This window comes from Myotis brandtii, unplaced genomic scaffold, assembly GCF_000412655.1.
Source record: "Myotis brandtii unplaced genomic scaffold, ASM41265v1 scaffold810, whole genome shotgun sequence".
In the NCBI taxonomy this organism is placed as follows: Eukaryota; Metazoa; Chordata; class Mammalia; order Chiroptera; family Vespertilionidae; genus Myotis; species Myotis brandtii.
Window position 1 is genome coordinate 2,419,061 of NW_005371274.1, and position 9,091 is coordinate 2,428,151.

The window sequence follows — 9,091 nt, forward strand, 5'->3', positions numbered from 1 at the left end:
GGATTGGGCGTGCCATCTGCCACCAGGGGAGCGGGCCTAAGCCAGCAGGTGGTTATCTCCCGAGGGGTCCCAGACTGTGAGAGGGCACAGGTTGGGCTGAGGGACCGCCCCCACCCCCGCCAGTGCACAAATTTTTGTGCACCGGGCTTCTAGTCTATAATAATAAAAGCATAATATGCTAATTAGACCAGACGTCCTTCTGGACGACCTTCCAGACAAAGCCAGGCCTGCAAAGGAAGCCTGTGTCCCAGGTGCCTGCTGGCAGCTGGAGGGAAGCCGGTGCCGGCAGCCAGGGAAAGAAAAGTCTACTCTTGTATGAATTTCGTACATTGGGCCTCTAGTTATGAATATAAAACTGTTTTTGAGATCCTTTACCACATACTCTTTTCAAATGGATGTTATTTATTTGGAATCAGAAGTAAAAAATGACAATGTTGTTAGTAAAGCCATGAAGAATGTTAGGACACATCTGTCATGTTTTAGGGTAGAGTCTTAAGTTGGTAAGGCTGTAGAAAAATGAAGATAGCTAGTAATTCCAGTATAAATCTGCCTGAAAAAGTGAGCAATGCCAAAAGTACTATGGAAAAGTAAATTCCTTTGAGCTTTTTAAACTTGCCTTACTTGCTTTTTGAGTGACAAAACAGTAAGATTTAATAGGAGATTAGAGTACTAGTATTATTTTATAGAATAATTATTTTAAAGCAGATATTCAGAAAGTAGTTATCATATTTTTAAGTATTTGTATGATTATGTATTGGGCCACACTTTTTTCAGTGGAAAGACATAAGATTATAAACTAATATATAGAAAAGTAAGGTTTGCTTTATAAACTTTTTTCTCTAATAATTGTTAATTACACAAATACATGATTATATTTTCTCTGTAAAATGGAAAACATTATAGGAAGATATGTCTCATTTTACTTTCCCTTCACATTTTTAGACCTTTTAAAATGTATTTTTATGTGGAAAACATATAATTACTTTTATATGTGTATATTTTTTAATATATAGTGTAACATATATTTTTCTGTCACATTTCTAAAACAGTGTCTCTGTATTTATGTGTCTATGTATATTTTGTTTTGCTTTACTTAACTTTACATTTTCTATATCTGTAGTTTTTCACAGATACATGAAGTTCATAGGTGAAAGATAACTAAGTTAAATATTTTTAATTGTATTCTTATAATAAGTTTTATTAAAGATCTCATCAAGTTTAGCTCCCCATGTTAACATGAAAGAAACATAAAAATTATTTTAGGATAAGAGCAAAATCGAACTGATTCAAGTTTGGCATTTAACTTGATACTCACTTCCCAAATCACATGAATATTTCATAATGTTATTTTATGAGGATTATTGCATGTGTTCTCTTGCAGGTGTGAAATTCCTGCTTGTGGCCTTTCAACCAGTTGGTGAGCCATGTTAAAAATTGCATCAATTAATTATAAATAGTATTTCAATTATATTGTAGTTCAATTGACCTGAGTTTTTGTTTTTTTCTAAATTAATAGGCCAAAATTTGAAGATAGCTACATAGTTTATCTTGTGAGATCCAAACTGCAAGTGAAATGATTATAAATGAGTCATGTTATGTTTAATTGTAACATGATTTCATACTAGATTGAATATATACCCTATTTATGTCAAACTGACAATCTTTCAATAGAAAGTAATTTATGTTTTTGCTAGGTACTGCTTTTATATTGACATCTTTTTTTTTGTTAATCCTGACCCAAGGATATTTTTTGACTTTTAGAGAGAGTGGAGGGGAGAGACAGAGACAGAGACAGAGAGAAACATCGATGCGAGTGAGACATATTGACTGGTTGCCTCCCAGGTGCCAACCAGGGCCGGGATGGAGCCTACAACTGAAGTACATGCCCTTGACTGGAATCAAACCCAGGACTCTTCAGTCCGCTGGCCAGTGCTCTATATATTGGCATTTTAAATGAGAAAATGAGATTGTAGTACTTAGATGATGTTTCAAGTTTTTAATTGTTCATGTATTTTTTCTGAGTGAAGTTTTAGTTCAATGATTGAATCACTTTCATGTAACTTTTGACTAGCAAGAAAAAAGTTTTAAGACATTACACTGATTTCTTAATCTCAGCACTTTAAATTGTGTAAAAGTAGAATATGTTACCCTCCTCAGTTAAACCTTTGCTTTGGAAGTTTTTTACTGCAGGAACAATAACAGCAAGAACTTGAATACATGTGCTTTATGAGCAGCAGCTAAATATATAACATTTTGAAAGCTTTATATTTTGGTTACTAACTTTATTGGTGTGTAAAGTATTAGAACATTTTAGTAGAGTTCATTGGCTTTCATTATGCAGAAATATATTATCTTGGGTGTTTAATTTGACTTAGTGACTTCCTTCATGATGGTTAAGTTGTGGAGGGGCTGGACAGTGTTCAGAATTTATTTTTGAAAAGTCCTTAAAAATGTTACAGCCTTGCATGTTTATTTTCACTTTTATTTACCTAATGTATTGTCACCTTAAAAAGGTAGTGAATAACTATCTTTGCAGCTGCATGTGTGTTCTTTATTTATAGTTCATGATAAATTATTGTCTTACCTATGTAAGAATAAGTTAATTTTATAAATGTTAATTTGTGTGATCCGAAGATTGAGAAAGGAATTTATAACACCTCTAGGCCTGAGCTTCTGGGAGAGGGAAGAAGTATGAACTTTGAGAGAGAAGTTTAAATTAGTTAAACTAAAAGAGTAAAAACAAGTTCTCAAATTGAATAGGATGGGATTTGGGGGGGAGAATTTGTTCCTTTTATACGAGACAGACTTGGAAAGGGGTTGCAGTTTGAAAACACTCTGACTACCTGTGATTTGATTCCATAAATACAGTTTGAGTATCAAAGTTATAGTAAAAGTTGTATTCATTCTATTTTTATGTCAGTCAGACTTGTATATTATGTTAGGCTTCAAATTAGACTAAACAAAATTGTGCTGCCCAGCTGGTGTGGTTCAGTGGTGAGTGTCCACCTATGAGCCAGGAAGTCATGGTTCCATTCCTGATCAGGGCACATGCCTGGGTTTCGGGCTCAGTCCACAGTAGGGAGCGTGCAGGAGGCAGTTGATCAGTGAGTCTCTCTCATTATTGATGTGTTCTCTCTCTCTCTCTCTCTCTCTCTCTCTCTCTCCCTCCCCCCTCCCCTCCTTCCTCTCTGAAATCAATAAATCAATATTTTCTTAAAATTGTGCTAATTTTTCCAAGATAAAGTTTTCTAAAGCACTGCTATATGCCGGAGAGATATGAAATGCTTCTCAAGGAAGAAAATTTAGAATTAGTAAAGGCATCATAATCAGCATAACCTTCACCCCCCTACTCCAAGCAAGGTGGTTTCCCTGGCTCTTGGTTCAAGGTGAGGAAGAGAACCTCTTTATCTTGAGCAGACGTGGTCTTGAGGTGGTAGAAATGTTCACATTGGCTATTTTGGTTTATATATATTAGGCTATTTTGGTTTTCATATTGTCTTTGAAAGAGATGTTCCTATTCTATTCTTTATTTCCCCAGTTCCATATTTTATTTCTTTTTTTTTCATCCTCACTAGAGGACATGTTCATTGATTTGAGAGAGAGAAACATGAATGTGAGAAACATTGATTGGTTGCCTCCCGCATGTGCCCCTACGGGGATCAAACCCACAATCCAGGCATGTGCCCTGATCATGAATCAAACCTGCAACCCTTAGGGACTACATTCCAATCCAGTAAGCCACCTGACCAGAGCATATTTTACTTCTTTCAGAAGCTATTCAAAGACTCCTACTACCCTCCATTTGAACCCAGAGTTTGATCTTTTTTCATCTTGCCTCCTAGTATACCTTTTTGATAGATCTCTTTAGCTGCAGATTCCAAGGCATCAGAATGTGGTAGCAAACTCTAAGCCTTTTCTCTGGCAGAAATTGAAGGACAAAATTCTTGAACTGACCCTACATTCTTCTCTAAGATTGTCTGGCTTTCATTGCAATGAATATGTAATTTATTTAACATACATTTACTGTGTTTAATACATTAGTCATGGTTTGGATTCTTGGGATATAAGTAAATATGACTCCTAACCTTTGAGTTATTCCAGTATAACTGTGTGTGGAGGATAGGTGGTGGAGAGATTCATATATAATTTTAATGTGGTGAGTGCTGTAGCTGAGTTTTGGACAAAGTATGAGAGTACTGATGAATGATTAATTCTGCTCAGATACACCATGTGAGTATGTTGTGAAGTATACTAGTAGTAGTTCACCAAGTAGACAAGGTTGGGAAAACCATTCCAGAATAAGCAAACCAGGGATGCACAGACTTGATTAGTTAGCAGACCAGTATATCAGGTCAAGGGTCATTAGCCACAAGGTTTACAGAATTGGGTTTTATCAAAAATACTATGAAATAAGGCACTGATATGTCTAATTCATATATTAGAAAAGTAATTATGGAGGTATTATACAAGCTATATTAGAAAAGGGTGGGTTTGCAAATGAGGACATTAAAATTAGTCTATGATTCTGGTTCCCAAACACAGTGGATTACCTAGAGAATGTGTTAAGGATATAGATCCTTGGCCACATACATTGGGTTCTTAATGTCAATTTTGTGTTTTTCAATTCTTGTTTCTAGTTGATTCTTTTTCAAATCCTGCTATATCACTTTTTACAGTTCCCTGCTGAATTTCAAGCTTGGCCTTTATCTCCTTAAAACATAGTAAGTATAGTTGTTTCATAGCCTGTGTCTGATAATTCCAATGTCTGGAAATTCTGTAGATCTGTTTATATTGAATATTGGTCCTGCTAGTTTTTGTTAGATGCTATTTTATCTCTGTATGTGCCTAGTTACCTTTGCTTGGGTGCTGGACATAATATTTGAAACATTATATATAGAAAACAGTTTGAAGGCTAAGGTGATGCCATCCTTCATAGATTTGAATTCGTGTCTCTTAGGTGCCTGGTTGGCACTAGTTATATAGTTTTTTCATTCATTCAGATGAGGCAAAGATCAGATAAAGTCTGTTTGGCCATTTTTCTTATTAAGTTGTAAAAGTTTTTTTATTGTTAAACCAACTTTGTGTTCCTTGGATAAACTTCAGTTAGTCATAATATCCATTTTGTATGTTATGGTTCAATTTGCATTTGTGTGTATTTAAATTAATAAACTTTATTTTTTAGAGCAGTTCTGGATTCACAGCAAAATTGAGCAGAAAGTACAGAGAGTTTCTATATACACTCTGTCCCTACACACCCACAACCTCCTCCACACAGTGTGCTACATTTGTTACAATCAGTGAACCTACATTAATACATCATTATCACCCAAAGCCCATAGTTTACATTAGAGTTCACTCTCTGTGCTGTACATTCTCTGTTCTGTGGGTTTTGATGAATGTATATAATGACATGTGTTCACTATTATTCGTATCATACAGAATCATTTCATTGCCCTAAAAATCCTTTCTCCCCTGCCTATATATCCTTTCATATGCCCCTAAATCCCTGGCAACCAATTATCTTTTTACTTGGCTCCATAGTTTTGCCTTTTTCAGAATGTTAAATAGTTGGAATAATACAGTATATAGCCCTTTCATATTGGCTTCTTTCACTTAGCAATATGCATTTGTTTCTTTTAAGTCTTTTAATGGCTTGATAGCTCATTTCTTTTTAGTGTTGAGTAATATTTTAATGTTTGGATGTGCCACAGTTCATTTATCCATTCACATCTGAAGTACAGCTTGGTTGCTTCCAAGTTTGGCAATAATGACTAAAGCTGCTATAAACATTTGTGTGCAGGTTTTCATATGATGTAAGTTTTTATTTCATTTGGGTAAATACTAAGAAGTCTGATTGCTGGATCATATGATAAGAGGATGTTTAGTTTTGAAAGCAGCAGCCAAATTGTTTTCCAAAGTGGCTAGACCATTTTGTATTCCCACTAGCAAAGCATGAGAGTTCCTATTGTTCCACATCCTCACCAGCATTTTGTGTTGTCAGTGTTTGGGATTTTTTTTTTAAAATATATTTTATTGATTTTTTACAGAGAGGAAGGGAGAGGGATAGAGAGTTAGAAACATCGATGGGAGAGAAACATTGATCAGCTGCCTCCTGCACACCCCCTACTGGGGATGTGCCCGCAACCAAGGTACATGCCCTTGACCGGAATCGAACCTGGGACCCTTCAGTCCGCAGGCCGACGCTCTATCCACTGAGCCAAACTGGCTAGGGCAGTGTTTGGGATTTTGACCATTCTATTAGATATGTAGTAGTATCTCGTTTTAATTTGCAATTTCCTATTAACATATGAGGTTCAAAACATCTTTTCATGTATTTACTTGCCATCTATATATCTTCTTTACTGAAATGTCTCCAGATCTTTTGCCAATTTAATTTGGATTGTTAATTTTCCTAAAAACAATAAGAACAGAACTCAATAAACTTTTAGGAGTTCTTTGTATATCTTACAAAACAGTCCTTTATCAAATATACCTTTTGAAGATATTTCCTTCCACTTTGTGGCTTCTTTTAATTTTCTTGACAGTGTCTTTCACAGAGCCAAAAGTTTTTAAAATTAATGAAGTCCTGCTTCTCATTTATTTCATGGATTATGCCTTTTTATCTAAATTCATTATCATATCCAAGGTCAGCTAGGTTTTCTCCTATCCTCTAGTAGTTTTATAGTATTTTTATTTTACATTTCAACCTATTGAGTTAATTTTATGAAATATGAAGAGTTTAAGTTCTGTGTCTTGGTTCATTCTTTTTGCATATAGATGTCCAGTATTCAGCACCATTTATTGAAAAGACTGTCTTTGATCCCTTATATTGCCTTTGCTCCTTTGTCAAAGATCAGTTGACTATATTTATGTGTCTATTTATGGGCTTTCTGTTCTATTCTATTGATTTATCTGTCTATTTTGTCAGTCCCATGCTGTCTTGATTACTGTAGCTTTGTAGTTAGTCTTGAAATTAAGTAGTATTCATCTTTCAACTTTATTCTCCTTCAGTATTGAGTTTATTATTCGGGGTCTTTTGCCTCTACATATAAATTTTAGAATCATTTTGTCACTATTCACAAAATAACTTGCTGGGATTTTGATTGGGATTGTGTTGAATCCATAGATAAGTTGGGAAGAACTGACATCTTGACAATACTGATCTATCCATGAACATGGACTATCCATTTATTTAGTTCTTCTTTGATATCTTTTGTTAGAGTTTTGCATACATTATTAGATTTATACCTATTTCTGTTTGATGCTAATGTAAATATCAATTTATTTTAAATTTCAAATTTCATTTGTTCATTGCTGGTACTATATAGGAAAGTGATTGACTTTCCTTGTATCCTTCAATGTTGGTATAATTGCTTATTCATGTTTTTTTTTGTTTTGTTTTGTCTGTTTTTCTTTGGATTTTCTATACAGGCATCTGCAAACAAAGACAGTTTTATTTCTTCCTTCCCAATCAATATATCTTTATTTCCCTTTCTCTTCTTATTGTATTAGCTAGAATTTCCTATAGATGTTGACAAGAAGTGGTGGGAGAGGTCTTCCTTGTCTTGTTCTTGATCTTAGCAAGAAAGTTTTAAGTTTTTCACCATTAAATTAGCTACAGGTTTTTTGGTAGATATTCTTTATCAAGTTGAGGAAATATCCTTCTTTTCCAAATTAGATTTTTTGTTATGAGTGGGTGTTGAATTTTGTCAAAAGCTTTTTCTGTGTATATTAATATGATCATGTAGTTTTTCTTCTTTAGGGTGTTGTGATGGATTACACTAATTGATTTTGTTTTGTTTCTTAATCCTCACTGAGGATATTTTTTCCATTGATTTTTTTTTTTTAAGACACAGTGGGACAGAAGGAGGGAGAAAGGCTGGAAAGAGAGAGAAAGACTTTGAGAGAGAGAAACATTGATGTGAAAGAGACACATCAATCTGAGAGAGACATATCAATTGGTTGCCTCCCACACACACTCCGATCGAACCTGCAGCCCAGGTACATGCCCTTGACTGGGATTTAAACCCAACACCCTTAGATAGACTGGCTGATGCTCTAACCACTGAGCAACAACAGCAGGGGCACATTAATTGATTTTTAAATGTTGAGCCAGCTTTGCATATCTGGTATAAATCCTCTTTGGTCATAGTGTATAATCCTTTTTATACATTGTTGGATTCAATTTGCTAATATTACTTTGTTGAAGTTATTTGCATCTATACTTATGTGAGATACTGGTCTGTGGCTTTCTTTTCTTGTAATGGCTTTGTCTGTTTTTGATATTAGGGTAATGCTGGTAAATAATAATACATGAATAAACCCTGTTTTGCATGCTCGCAACTATAAACTTACTTTTGCTCTGCCCTGTTTATTCATGTTTTCATATGTTATATTCTTTCTACCTAAAAATTTTCCTTTAAAATAGCTTATAGCCTTTCGGCTGGAACTGCCGTCTTACAGTAATTCACAAAATGACTAACACAAAGGAAAAGAGGAGAGACACCCGCTATATGTTCCCTAGGCCTTTTAGAAAACATGGAGTTGTTCCTTTGGCCACATACATGCAAATCTACAAGGAAGGTGATATTGTGGGCATCAAGGGAATGGGCACTGTTCAAGAAGGAATGCCCCTCAAATGTTACCATGGCAAAACTGGAAGAGTCCACAATGTCACCCAGCATGCAGTGGGCATTATTGTGAACAAGCAAGTTAAGGGAAAGATTCTTGCCAAGAGAATTAATGTACATATTGAGCATATTAAGCACTCTAAGAGCCGAGATAGCTTCCTGAAACGTGTGAAGGAAAATGATCGGAAAAAGAAGGAAGCCAAAGAGAAAGGTACCTGGGTTCAACTGAAGCGTCAGCCTGCTCCACCCAGAGAAACACACTTTGTGAGAACCAATGGAAAGGAGCCTGAGCTGCTGGAACCCATTCCCTATGAATTCATGGCATGATAAGTGGGAAAAAATAAAAAAAGACCTCTGTGCTGATAAAAATGCTTCTCTTAATTGAGTGGAAGTATGGTGTCCCTTCCCCCCAAAGCGTAATTAAAGAAAACTTTGTGAGAAGAAGGAGGAGGAGGAGGAGG

The 9,091-nt window shown here is 35.3% G+C and overlaps 1 protein-coding gene and 1 pseudogene across 3 annotated transcripts in view; both read left to right on the top strand.

The window, feature by feature from the left end:
- The window catches only part of TBC1D12 (TBC1 domain family, member 12), a 52,510-nt gene that overhangs the window by 4,262 nt on the left and 39,157 nt on the right, over positions 1–9,091 (top strand). The window contains exons 2-4 of one of the 3 annotated variants that reach the window (XM_014531583.1): positions 1,382–1,417; positions 3,239–3,386; positions 4,677–4,721. The gene's annotated coding sequence lies outside the window, so the exon portion shown is untranslated. The remainder of the gene's footprint in view (positions 1–1,381; positions 1,418–3,238; positions 3,387–4,676; positions 4,722–9,091) is intronic. The other 2 variants (XM_014531581.1, XM_014531582.1) reach the window with 2 other exon arrangements.
- On the top strand, positions 8,443–8,971 carry LOC106724378 (annotated as a pseudogene).